This window comes from Pteropus medius, unplaced genomic scaffold (genome assembly GCF_902729225.1).
Source record: "Pteropus medius unplaced genomic scaffold, Ma_sr-lr_union100, whole genome shotgun sequence".
NCBI classification, from domain to species: Eukaryota; Metazoa; Chordata; class Mammalia; order Chiroptera; family Pteropodidae; genus Pteropus; species Pteropus medius.
The window spans coordinates 12,045,499-12,059,495 of NW_024346667.1; the positions used below are offsets into that span (position 1 = coordinate 12,045,499).

The 13,997-nt window shown below is 51.8% G+C and overlaps 1 pseudogene; it reads right to left on the minus strand.

Moving 5' to 3' along the window:
- The window catches only part of LOC120613184 (centrosomal protein CCDC61-like), a 28,124-nt pseudogene that overhangs the window by 12,029 nt on the left and 2,098 nt on the right, over positions 1–13,997 (minus strand).

Below are 13,997 nucleotides of genomic sequence, written 5' to 3' on the forward strand. Positions count from 1 at the left end.
CTGGGTTAGAGAAGTAATGAGGCGTGGGTACGACGCAATACAAAACGATTGCTGATGAGGAAGACAAACTCAAAAAGTTGACGACAACAACAACAACAATAATAAAAACAGACAATACCTGCATAGCACATACTATGAGCCAGGCATTATTCTAAGCTTTTAATACATAACTCATTTCATCTTCACAACACTACAAAATGCAGACTGCTGTCACCCACACATGACCGAAAGGAACGCTCAGGCACAGAGGGAAAGTCACGGCTCCCAGCTCGTGGCAGCAATGCGTCTGAATTCAGAGTGCGTGCTCTTGGCCGTTATGCTATTATGCCTACAGATTCTCAATGCTAACAGTCAGGTGGGACACAGAAAGGCGGTGCTTAGGGACTCAGATTCTAAGTTACATATGACTCCTGCTACAGTGACACGAGCGCATGTTTCATCTGTCGTTAGAGACATAATGCAACAATGGCATCTAAAGAACATCCCTGTCAGTCTAAGTTCCAATCGGATTTTTCTCGTCCTATCAATACTTGTAACTACTTGGCATTAGATACTTCTTAAAATATCTTTCTCTCCCACTAGAATGTCACCTACATGAAGATAGAGATTTTGTCTCTTTCATTCACTGCTGTATCCCCAGTGGTAACAAAAGTGCCTGGCACACTGAAGATGCTCAGGAAATGCAATAAATGATTGGCTATATTCCCTGACATAACTAAATTGTTATGAAATATTGTTGAATCTTTTGAAAACAGGTCGAAGGATACCTTGGGAAATACAGCGACTACACATAATTCTAGGTCTGCAAGTGCGCACATGCACCTTCCCATGGGCATAGAGAATGGAGAAATGACCGGAGTGATTTCCACCAAAATGTCGCCAGGAATGAGTATTAGGAGCGAGTGACTTTTCCTTTCTTCTTTACATTGATTTCTCTGTGACTTGACTTTAATACATAAGAATAACGCTCAGAATCAGAAGAAGCCATTCACATTTGGGAAAGAAGAAAAAGATAGCCCCGCCCCCTCAATGACAGAGAAGGCAAAGGGTCTTGCAGACAGTGGATGGCCAGCTACCCCCAAGGAATCCGGGGGACAGACACCTCCCCCTACCCCCACCCCAGTCCCTACCTGCGTGAGGGCCGACTCCAGCATGCAACAGAAGATGTGAACTGTTTGAAGTTCCCTGTCTTGTGAGTCAAATCTTCGATGACTGGCCGGGGAGAAAAGTCCTTCCTGAGGCCTGACCATCTGTCTCACCCAAGGGCAAGGCACCCCAGCCTTCTAACTTTCCCTGACTCCAGGGCCTTACAGCTTCCGGGCAGGTGGAAGAGGCCAGTGGGCAGGATGTGGTTGGCCTCATCTTCTAGAAGAAGCTGATCCCAGGGAGGACAGGAGAGCCCACCCCAGGTAGGTGCACTCACAGCTGGCATCGAACTTGCCACACCACTGGTCAGCTGTCATCCGGTCCTCCATCTCCAGCTCTAGCACCTGCCCACACACCCACAGGCCAGCTGACGGGTCCATGGCCATGTCACTAGAGAAGGGGACGAGACAGAGACCCAGAGGGGCTGAGAGTTCAGGTTCAGGAGCTAGAAAGCCAGAGTTCATGTCCAGGCTCCACCGCTGACCAGCCACGGCACCTTAGGAAAGACACTTCCTCCCTCTGTGCCTACGTCTCCTCACCTGGAAAATGGGTCAATCTCACAGACTTGTCGTGATGGTGAAATTGAACAATCCACAGAAAAGTGTGTGAAACTGTCCTCACGTTACGATGCCCAGTGCATGCTGGCTACTGGCATATATGACTTCCAACAAAAGAATCACGATGCACTATTGATTATTAATTTATTCATCCTTACACTCATTATATATTTATAATTATTCATTTCTTCAGCAAACATTTGCAGAGAAAAATCCAGCTGGAAAGGGGCACAGAGTATTGAGGTCAGGTGGCGCAGAGCTTGTAAATAAAAGGTCAGGACGCACCTTTGTGAGGAGCCGGCATCTCAGTAGCGAACTGAACGTCATGGAGCGGGCCACGTGGCTCCCTAGGGAATAAGGTCCACGTTGGGAGAACAGCCAGTGCCACAAACTATCAAGGACACATTTACATCATTCACACTGAATTCATCACTGATTTTATTAATTAGCCTGTTGTTCTCAGCCAACAGAGCTACTTCCCCATGTCAGTTCTACCAGGAGCTGGACGAGGGTCAGGCCTCCCGCCTCAGCTGGTTCAGAATGGGAGCCGTGGGCTGCCTGGGTTCACGTCCAGGTTCAGCTGTGCACAGACGCGGGCAAGTCGCCTAACGCCACTTACAGCTCAATTCTTTCTCTATAAAGCACATGCTGCCCTGGGAGCTGGATCTGATGAGACCAGATCATGGCCATGCCTTCAAGAGGGTAGTGACAGTCAGCGACATAAAAACGTCGAGCAGTGGGGACAGGGGACGCTGGGGGTGGCGGTGGCCAGCAGGGGCCTGGAGAAAGGGGAGGAGACAGGTGACACCTAGGGAAGTGTCCAGGCAGACGGGACAGCCAGGCAAAGGCCCCAAGGTGAGCTGTTCCTCGTTTGTTCTAAGAACAGTCAGGGGGGCAGCATGAGGGAGGGAGGGGGTGACTGCCGAGAGCAGAGGTGACATGGGACCGATGACGTTCACTCAGGCCTCTGTAAGCCCACAGGAAGATGAGAGTTCCCGTTTCCTGGGACTGCTGTAAGGATTAAAAGAGCTAATCATGAAAAATCCTTGGGGAAACTGAGCCATGACTGACACACAGCAAGAACTCAATACAGACGGGCATCATCGCCATCATTATTGTTATTATTGCTTTGCTGTATCGGAGCATGAAGGGGACGATAGGGACAAGCCAAGCCCCGTCCATCCCCTGGGTACAGATCGGGTCATAGATGCTCAGCGAGGAAAAAACGCCCTGTGCAGAGTGGCACAGCTGCTCCAAAGATAGAGCCATCAAAGTCTGCCCTTAACCCAGCTTGGGAACCATTTTAAAGGTTACAATAAAGAAAGGCTGTGTTGCCCTCAGATCTTTTAGGGAAGACAGGCCGTTCCAAGCACATCCGCCTCCCCAGAGTGTGGGCACAGTGGTTCCAGGGCCACATTTCAACATGATCCCTTCTCATCCAAGAGGCCCAGTGACTCCTTCCTGAGGCTTTTACTCCTTCCTGCTTTCTAAAGTTGAAATCAGACTTCTGGACTGGAGCAGACACCTCTCCCTCCCTCAGCTTTCTGCCTGAGCTGGTCATGGTGGTCACTGTATACTCCTTCAAAATTAAGAAAACTGAGTCTCAGAGAGGCGATCACACACCTAATAAGTGACGGAGTCATAATTCAGACACACAGCTCTCTGCAGTCTCCCCAAACTGACCTCTTTCCACCAGGTGAAGGCTGCCATTTTGGCTTCTTCCTCGTCAAGGATGGACGGGCGGATGGTACGATAAAAGGGTGGGCCAAAGCATCCCTGAGCATGCTGTCTGTGGGTGGCCCTGAATTCAGCATGAGGATACAGAGAGGAATGAGACATAGTTCGTACCCCAAGGAGCTCAATGGGACTCTGAGTGCTTCTCAAACTTCTGTTCCCAAGTACCTGCAGATGACTGAACATTCTCTATAGAGCCCCAAGGCACTAGGAAGCCTGCGCATTTGCCGCAAGCGAGAAATTTCTTGGAAGTCTGCACTTTTAGCTCACAATGCACGTGTGAAATGAGTGTGTTATGCCAGAGCTCCCATATATATATATAAAAACCATCATATATATGTGCATATATATATGTGTGTGTTATGCCAGAGCTCCCATATATATATGATGGTTTTTATAACAAAAGGCTGTGTTGCCCCCAGATCTTTTAGGGAAGACAGGCCATTCCAAGCACATCTGCCTCCCCGGAGTGGGGACACTGGGGATTCCAGAGCCACATTACAACATGGTCCTTTCTCATTCAAGATGCCCAGGGGCTCCTTCCTGAGGCCTCTGCTCCTTTCTGCTTTCTAAATTTGAAATTAGACTTCTGGACTGGAGCAGACACCTCCTCCTCCCCCTCCCTCACCTTTCTGCCTGGGCTGTTCGTGGTGGTCCCTTTATACTCATTCAAAAGTAAGAAAACTGAGTCTCAGACAGGTGGTCACACAGCTAATAAGTGACAGAGTCAGAATTCAGACCCACAGCTGTCTGCCGTCTCCCAAACTGACCAGAGGATCCTGTCCCCTCTGTGGTCAGCCCACAGCTGCAGCCTGGCACAGCAGACCCCACAGTGGCGACAAGGCCGGTTGCTGGGCAAGGGCAGAGCAGGCAGGGCCAAGGAGGCTGTGGCACTGAGTTTTGGCCTTCTCTTATGAGCCAGGGAGCCACATGTGGAGTTTAGCAGCGGGCGGTGTGGTCGAATGTGCATTTTGGGGAGGCCTCTGTGACTACAGCAGGGAGAAGGTTTGGGAGTGGAGTAGAGTGGATGCCTGTGGGTCAGTCGGGTGCTGCGATGTGGTCCAGGGCAGAGGCGAGGTCAGCGGCTTAGGTGGGCAGGTGGGTGGGTGGCAGGGGAAGGCGGGAGGAGAACTTGATAGGCTCAGGAGCTCGTTCGGAGGCCAAATTGGTGGGACTTGATGATGGACTGGACAAGAGTTGGCGGGGCAAGATAGTAATCTAGATTTCTGAGCAGAGGAGAAGACAATTCCTTGAGACAGGGAAGGAGAACCAGCCAGGCCGGAAGCAGACGGCCTGCACCCCCAGTGCGAGAGCAGCTTTCCCTGGCCACCCTTCCCCTTGCCCCGTTCTTGAGGACAGCCAGCGGTTGAGGGAGTTGAACACCTTTCTATTCTGAGTGACTTCATGCATGTCTTAAAGAAGCACATCCACACGTTTGGAAGAGGCCCCGGCCCCGGCTGAGGTCTCCATTGACTGGAGTCCATTAGTGACTCCTCAGTCTATTTCCATGACCTTTTAAATCTTCTCTTTGTTCTTAGCCAACTCGCCCCCAACCACAACCAGGCACAGAAAATAAAATAATATATGTAAAATAAAGGCAGGCAGGACGAGCAGAAAAGCTTACATTTTTGGAAAATTTCTAGGCTCATTAAATTCTGTTGAAATCTATCTAAAATGTCATCACACCACATTCTCTCAGGGATAATGTACCAGAAATATGCAGAACCCCAGCTGGGTGAAGGGCACCCCCTGCAAGTTGCTATGGGAGTTCCTGGCTGAGATTAAAATTTTCAGAATTAAGGACCATACCTAGTCCCACCCTGATGTTTCTCAAGACCTCTAGAGCTGCAAGCCAGATTCTAGGGTCCCCACCAGGATTCAGGAGTTAGATCCTAGCCAACCTCACGTTCCAGAACCTTCTCCGGTTCCGTGGAGCCCTGCCACAGGGTCAGCCCGATTCCCTCCCTGACTCACGAAAGGTAAGTCTTACCGTGTCCATCCCTTCCCCAATTCCACTCATTTCTAAGAGCTGTTCTCCACAGGCTAGAAGAATCCAGGCTCATTGCCTCATAGAAGGCACAGAATCTGGTTGAAAAGACTTTTGCCCTGACCTAGAGAAGGACCTAAGCTAAGGACCTAAACTCAGACAGCTTTTGCACAGCAACCTCCCTGAGCTTACTCACTGGAGCCTCTGAATGCAACGTTAAGGTTCCCACAGACAGAGGCTCGGCCTCTGCCAGGCACCCGGGACCCAAAGGGCCACCTCTGCAAGCCTCCTTCAGCCAGAGGGTCCTGTCCCCACTGTGGTCAGGCCGCAGCTGCAGCCCGGCACAGCAGACCCCACAGCTGAACTGAACCCCGAGAAACTTGAGAAAAGGTCCCTAAGAGCAAGCAATTTCTGCCCATCCCAACTCCAGGAGGAAATAAGTGCTGGACTTACCTGGAATGCTGGCATGTAAGAGCGAATGAATGAAATACTGTTGGTTATGGCACAGTGATGGGCGCTTGGAGGAGGTGACGCTTCTCCGAGGTCCAGCGAGGCAGGTAAGAGGCAAATCCCCTCGCTGGCTAGACTGTCATGCTGTGGCCTTGTACTAGTGGCAAAACCAGGGACAGCGGCCCCCAGTACGCTGGCCAGGAACTGAAACTAAAACCCAGACTACTAAAACCTTGAAGAGAGTTCAAGTCTCCTACCATCCCACGGTGGAAATATGCTTTAAGAGTTCCACAATAACTGGGCAATTTTCAAGAAGAGAGGCCAGAGCCAAGAAGCGCTTCCCCTAGCTCAGACATCTGTGTCAAGAGCTTATTATACTCACCCCCTGGGAGGGCTTTGGAGCACACCAAAGACATGAGGTCCTCCGTGAGTGGGCCCCGGAATTGGTGAGGGAGCTTGGGTCTGGGACTCCCAGCTCTGCCCCGTCCTGGGGGTCTTTTGGAACCCGAGGTTTCCCACGGCCTGAAGGCAGAAGGATGATCGGTCCTGGAACAGGGCCACGGAGCTCTGGGAGAAAGCACTGCTCTTTCCAAATGTGCTGATGTTATCGGCTGGAACAGATCAGCGGCTCAGAATTACGCAGCAGATGCCTTGCATTAAATAAGATTCAATTACACCACATGCAATCTGTGAAAATGTTTATCCCCAGAGTGCAAATCCATTGTCAGGCAGCATTTTTCTCTGCCACCAGGTGGCAGATGTTCGTGGTTGGCTGCTAGGGCCGAGGAGACTGTCACTTACAAGGGGGGCAGGATTCTGGTTCAGATTGGTGAGTCAGGCCTCCTGCCGCCTGGGTTGAGGGTCTAGAAGCTCCCTCCGCTGGGGAAGGCCCGGGGGCTACTCCAGAGCTGCCCCTTCTCTCACTGGGATCTTTGTCTCCAACAGATGCGACACTTATACTCCTTTTCCGGTTCTCTGGAGTTGACCTTCCCTCTAAGCCGGCCTTTCAGTCTCATACTTGTCCCCAAGTTCCCAGGCCCCAGGGACAAGTACAGCCTCTTCCTCTAAAGGAGACAGAATGTCCCTCTTTAGCTTTTAGGTCACTTGCCCCAAATCCTACGAGAATTTCCCAGTTGACTCTCTTCCCTCCGTTATCTGTCCCTTGCCCCTCACCTGGCTGCCTGGCCTGTCTATTCTTGGCATGAGCCTGGCCTCTCCTGGAGTCCAGAGTCAGCTTCCCTGTTCCAGCAGAAGCGGTTGCTAGCATCAGATAGTGTTTCCCAAAGCGTGTTCCACAGGCCTTGTGTGTTCAGGTTGGCTTGAGAAGCCTCCCCGACTTCATCTCCACCTTGGGGATACACAATGCATGTTGGGACAGTAAAGCTTCTAGCAAGTCCCATAGAAAAGACTCCTGTTTGATCTGGCAGACCTGAACGTCCCTAGACTTTTAAGACCCTGGAAAGCCTTTCTCCACATAATGCTTGTGAACAACCCAGAGATGGCACAGGCAGATGCAGCCATCTGTCACGGGCACACGGAAGGCATTGCCCCAGCCGAGCACAGAAATTTGGGCTACAGGCGCATGAACTAGCTCTTCCCAGGCCGTCTCCCGTTCCGCCTCACTGAGCCTCCAGCCTCGTTTTTGCCCTGGGTTACTTCCTTATGTTTCAGGCCCTGATCACTAATACCAAGTATCTGGGATTTTCTAGAAGGTCCAGAGTTCAAGCCTAAGCATGCAGTTCCAAATGAGAAGTTGAAAGTTGATTTCAGCAGCCCCAAACAATTGAAACACTTTAAAAATATTTGTGGGTACAACGAATGAACGAACAATTAATTGAATGAGCAAATGAACGAGCTAGGGCCTGGGACATCGTTCTGCTTTATTTCCACGTGCAAGTGAAGACGTGTGATCTTCCTCAGACCCATGGATGGTATGTGCAAAAGACTCTCTAGCCTGAGAAAGGACTCGCTCTAGAAGTCTCCATGTGTGGACACACTGCCGTGGCATATTTTAGCAGGTGCCTTGTTCTCTCCAAAGAACTCCCTCTCTTCACGCTTTTTCATTTTCCTGTTCACGACCTGGAGAAAGCCTCACTGGGACCCATGGCCTTTGAATGTGCCTTTTGCGTGTCCTTCGCACGTCTCTGGCAATAGGGAGGCTGTGCTCATAACAGTAGGTGCTGGAGTGTCCCGGGAAGCAGGTCCCAAATCTACAAGCAGTGGCGTTCCCTTGAGGGCTGGCCATCCCGACTTTCACAGGCGAGGAAACTGAGGTCAACCAGAGCAGCTGGATTGCCTGAGGGTGAGCCACTGGCAGAATCAGACGTGAACATCTGGCTCCTCCACCTGCAGAGCTAGACCTGCGTTTCTGACTCCAGCTTCCTAGCAGAGTTACAGGGAGGCTTTTCAACCTATCGGTGCCCAGGCCCACACTGAGAGAGTAGTAGGGAACGGGCTCTGCCGTGTGCCCTGGCAACTTACATGGACCCACACGGGCCATGCAGCAAAGATGTGAGGCAAAGCTCATCCGAGTCTTGGCAGGACAGCTTGTGGTGGTCCAGAACACGAGGGGATGGGAGCCTGGGGGCGGGGGAGGGGGCTGCCATGAGCCTGGGCCACACGCCCTGTTGTCGTCATTGGCCCCTTTTGTCTCCATGTTGTCCCCTCTGCTGTGTGACACAGGACTCACGGAGAGATGACACCCCTGGCTTGTTCTTTTCTCTGTCTCTGTACAGATTAAGCTCTCTGACTACCAGTGGCTCATTGTATTAGGTCTTGACCTTGTCTCACGTGCATATTTGACAAGAGTCCGACTCGATCTTAGGGCTGAAGCCCAGAATGTTTCCTTTTTTGATTGTGGTTTTTACTTTTTATTTTGAAACAATTATAAATTCTTAGAAAGTTGTGAAATAATGCAGAGATCCTGTGTACCCTGCACCCAGGTCCTCCTCGATGACAACGTGACATGTGACTGCTGTACAACGTCAACACCCAGATGCTGACGTTGGTACAACCCACCAAACTTCAGACTTCACAAGTTGTACGTGCACTTGGGTGTGCACGTATGTAGCTCTGTGCCACGACAGCCCTCGTGTAGATTTGTGTGACCACCACCCCTCAAAGCCTCACCCACCAACCATATTCTTGGCCCTGGCAACCACGAATCTGTTCTCCTTCTCTATAATTTGACTATTTCAAGAATGGTCTATAAGTGGAATCAGACGTTCTGTCGTCACCATTGCGGCCTTTCGGAGTTCGGTGTCGCCCCAGCGGCAGGAGGAGGGAGAGGGATGAGGACGGTGCAGAAGGGTAGTTAGTATCTTCCCTCGGTCCTTCCTCGAATGACACAGTGGAGAATCGCAGGTCATTGAGATTTAATAGTTTTATTAAAAGTATATTTTAGAAAGACAGAGGAGACCCCAAGAAGGCTCATGGTCCCAGCGCTGTAACCAACAAAAAGCCCACTAAAAAAGAGCCCAGAAGGGTCAAAAAAAGTTGTAGCAGTGGGAATGTCTGCCTCATATTTGGGCTGTCATGGGGTGGTCCCGAAGGCATTCCTAGGTGATTGGCAAGTGAGGCCATTTTGATTGACACTTGGCTACTATATAACTCTGCCCAGTACGCATGTGCGCACCCAGAATTCTACTACCGTTGGGGTGCTCTTTGGGCGGCCTCTAGGCTGGGCCCCTATTCCTTTGTTCCTTGTTGCTCATGTCTGACTAGCTGCCTAACACTATGGCCTTTTGAGATTGGCTTCCTCTACTCAGCATAATTCCCTCAGCTCCCTCTAAGTTGTGTCGTGTATTGATAATTCATTGCTCTTGTCGCCGAGGGTCTCCTGTGGTGTGGATGTACCATGCGTGTTTAACCATTCACCCATGAGAGGGCGTCTGAGTTGTTTCCAGTTTGGGGCCATTACTAATAAAGCTCCTGGGAGCGTTGATGTGCAGGTTTTCCTGTGAATTAAGCTTTCATTTTCCTGGGATAAGTGGAGTATAAGAGCGGGGTCACGTGGTCATTGCAAGTTCAGTTGCACGAGAAACAGCTGCCAAACTGTTTCCCAGAGTGGCCGTCTGACATTGCGTTTTACTCTCACCTGAGTCTCCCAGGTGACCGGGGCTGAGAACTGCTGCTCTGGAAGCCGACCTGCGGTGTTCCCAGAAGCTGCGGGAAGTTGGCCGATAGAGTCGAGGTCTTCCACTCCGTTTTTTTCAAGATGACTCCGGGGAAATCTTTCCGAATCGTTCTCCAAGTGGGCTATTCCCTCCGCCTTCCTAGTTATTTATCTGCGATCCTCTCAGATATGAGCTCAAGAGGGTGTGGCCACCCACTCTGGCAACCACACACGTCTCAGTTTGCATAGAACACTGGCCCGAATTCGCATTCGCAGGTCTGCAGTCAGGCTGAGCTTCGTGGCCAGAGGCAGCTCGCTCCCCCGCTGACTCCTGCCTCCTCTCCTGGGAGCTAAGAATTCTTCTAGAGAATGGAGCTCTCTGCGTACAGCTGAGCCTCCAGCGCCCAGAGTCCCACCTGGGAGAACCAAAGTCAAAGCAGTTTCTCTCCCATGAGGAGTGACTTTTCTGGGCTTCCTTGGGTGTTCTGGGATGAATTTTTGCCAGGCACGGAGAGCAGACAGAAACGCACCTGGCGATCACGCCCCAGCATCTTACTCTCCTCACCTCACAAACTCTCTCCACGAACCCATCATCCCCATGCCATATCCATGACGACCCCTCTCGGCTCCTTCTGAAAGCTCTCGGGCCCCTCTCTGCTGGCAACACTGTCCTTCCACACTCCTGGAGCCTGGGAAAGCGCCAAACCAAAAAAAAAAAAAAAAGTGGAAACAAAGCAAAAAACAAAAAGCACTCCCCCGACCCCCAATAAACACACACACACACACAGATAGATGGCTTGTGGGAGGAAGTCTCCCCACCAGCATCTGTTCACGTAAGGGTGGGGCGCTGGCTTTCTTTCATTGTTCTCCCTCCCAGGCCTGTGATGACAATTCCAGCCCCGGACAGGTTGCAGCCCCCCTGCCCTGCAGCCAGCAGCCCTCCTCTTTTCCCACCTTGGGCCCCCTGAGAAAGACGCCTTGAAGCAGATGTCATAGGCCCAGGAGCAGTTCCCATAGGAGGAGGAAGTAAGAGCTCACAAAAGGCTGGGCTTTTCCCTGAGGAAGCAGTGGTGGCTTTTCAGTGACTGACTCCTGCAAGGATGAGGGACAGGGCAGGCCTGGACCCAGGGGACAAGAGCCAAGAGAGGAGCTAGCTCTTGGAGGAAAGAAGGGCATTGTGAGCCCTTGTTTATGGTGCTGGCGGGTGGGGGGACGGGGGGCGGGGAGGCGGGGGGGCGGGGGGAGCCGTGACCTTGCTGCTTGTCAACAGGCCCGCTGCCCCCCCTCTCCCCACAAACTTCACGCATTGTTGTGGAGTTGGCCCATTCATAATTTTATTTGGGGGTGGTTGTTTTTCGGCCTCCAGCCCCTCCTCCAACTGGCTCACTTTCAGCATTGTCACCCGGATAAAAAGCAAGATATCCTTCCCCTTTCCGGAACCAGCTTCCTATCCTGGCCTTGCTGGCTCTCGAGTCTGTTAACCCTTAGAGGAGCAGGACTGGGTGCCCCTGAGCCCACACTCTGGTAGGGCAGGTGGGACTCGCATCCCACCTCCCTGCTAGTTGCAGGAGACAGAAGCACAGGGTCCCAGGAAGGGCTTGGAGAGAAGCAGTTTGGGATCGTGGATTTAAACACTGAACTGCCTGATTGTTGGGACATGGGGACAGATAATAGGGTGAGAGGCTGGAGTGTTAGGGACTGGGGCTGTCCCGGAAAAGGGGTGACATCTTGCCAGTCCCAGGAGAGCACATGCATTTTCAAAAGGAACACTAGCAAGCCAGGGGGCGTGCAGGAAGGGGCTGCAAGCTGACGAAAGGCCTAAAGGCCCGAAGTAGTGTTGAAAGCAGGGCATTACGTGGATCAGGGTGGTCTGCATGGAGAAGACCAGGAGGCCGTGGTGGGGGCTCCCTGGAATACGAGGGCCTGTCCTGGAACAGAGGTTTCCTCTGAGCAATTTAAAGGGCACAACTTGGACCAGGCTGGAAGGTACTGTAGGCCTAGTTCATATAAAGGATGCTCCTGGATGCCGGAGATGGGATGCAGCCCTGGGAAAGCAGTGAACTCTGTCACCAGGAGCAGAGCCTGAGTGTGGAGGAGCCAGAAGACACCCAGGTACCACTGAGAGCAGACGTGCGGGGGCTGGAAGCAGCAGCTCACCTCGTGACCAGCTCAGGGCCATACGGAGAGCCCAGGGCAGAGCCAGGATCGGAACCCAGGAGCACTGCTCTCCCCTCCAAGTGTTCAAACCGAGGCCGGCTGCCCCTGCTCCGTGCGAGCCTGCAGACCAAAGGCCATCCCAGGGAGCCGCGGTTCCTTCTGTCCTGAGATCTCAAGCTTCAAGCCCTTGCCGACCTTACCCTCCTACTCTGCTTGCTCTTCCTTCTTGACACCCTGCACATTTTCCCCATTTCTTATCTGACTTGGTCCCTCACCTTCTCTCTTTGCATCCCTGGTTCTAGTTTAGGAAATCCACAGGCTACCTGGTGCTCCCAGCCAGCTTGCTTCCCTCACTGGAACCATTTCCCTTCCTAGTTTTCCATCCCCACGTCCCATGCCTCCAAGGCCCTCTGTCTAACTTTTTATAGCTCACCTGCCCCCAAAGAACTTCCCCTGACGGCTCATAAAGGCTCTGAGGATTCTTGACCTCTGCACTCTGCATCAATCACACCCCCATTCGTAATGCATCATTTGCCCCCACAGATGGATGTATCATGTCCCAGGCGTTTCTGAGCAGTTTCTGGCCTCTACTCTGTAGTTAACATGAAAGTTTTTGGAAGATGAAGCCTCACTTCTGCTCAGGCATCTGGGGCTCTAACAGGATATAAGGAAGATGGTGCCCCTGCCCTCACAGAGCCCACTGGTCAATAGCATCCTCCAGGCTCCACCCGGCAGCCCCGTTTCCTTGCGTGGTGGGCTGTATGTTCCGAGTTGTCCATGCATTGGGGGCGCATCATTCTGTTTGGCTGCCATAATAAATTACCATAGACTGGAAGGCTTAAATAATCGATGCTATTTTCTCACCGTCCTGGAGGCTGGAAGTCCAGGATCAGGTGTCAGCAGGGTCGGTTTCTTCTGAGGCCTCTCTCCTTGGCCTGTAGATGGCTGTCTTTTCCTGTGTCTCCATGTGGTCTCCCTTCTGTCTCCTCGTCCCCTCTTCTCATAGGGACACCAGTAGGATTGGATCAGGGCCCACCCATATGACTCTATTTTAACTTACTTTCCTCTTAAAAGGCCCCGTCTCCAAATGTGGGGATTTAGGGCTTCAGCATATGAATTTTGGGGAGACACAATGCAGCCCAGCCCCAGGGGCTTGGAGGTACTCTAAAATCATCTCCAAGAGCTCACTGATTCTATGTCTAGTCAAGTGGCCAAAGAAATAGAGCAATAAGTAGGAAGGAAGAACAGTGGAGTCTGAAATTAAAGATGAGGTGAAGGCTAACGTCTGGAGAGCCCTGGTCTCTTCCCTGGAGAAGCATGTCCCTCCACCTCGCTGTCTCCTCGGTGTGCGGCCTGTCGTGTTTTGTTTGCCCTGCAGTTCGCCCATGGCCATCCATGCATTTTTGGTTAAGGTCTCAGCCAGGCCTGGGTATAAGGGTAATGATATTTGTGACAGTGACAGAGTGGGTTAAGTGGAGGTTGGGTCCATTTTTGGGAGGTGGACAGTGCATTGTGAAACGTGGTCTAGCTGGGGGCGGGGAGGGATGTGTGGGGTGGGACATTTAGGGATTAACGGTGCCCAGAAACTCTGCTGATTCTGACCCACAGAGGCCACACAAAGAGTAGGGTAGGCAAAAGCCTTCCCAGGAATGTCACGACTCCTGGTGGGGAATGGGGATCCACCCCTAAAAGCCCTCACCCAGTGCATCCATGTGTGAATATTGCGCATGTGTGTTTACGCCTGTGTGCATGTGTATGTCCGTATGTTCCCATGTGGGCCTGTGTATCCTTGTGTTTGCTTGCATGTGTGTGCACATGCATGTTTGTGTGTGTGCGTGTGTGTTCATGTGTG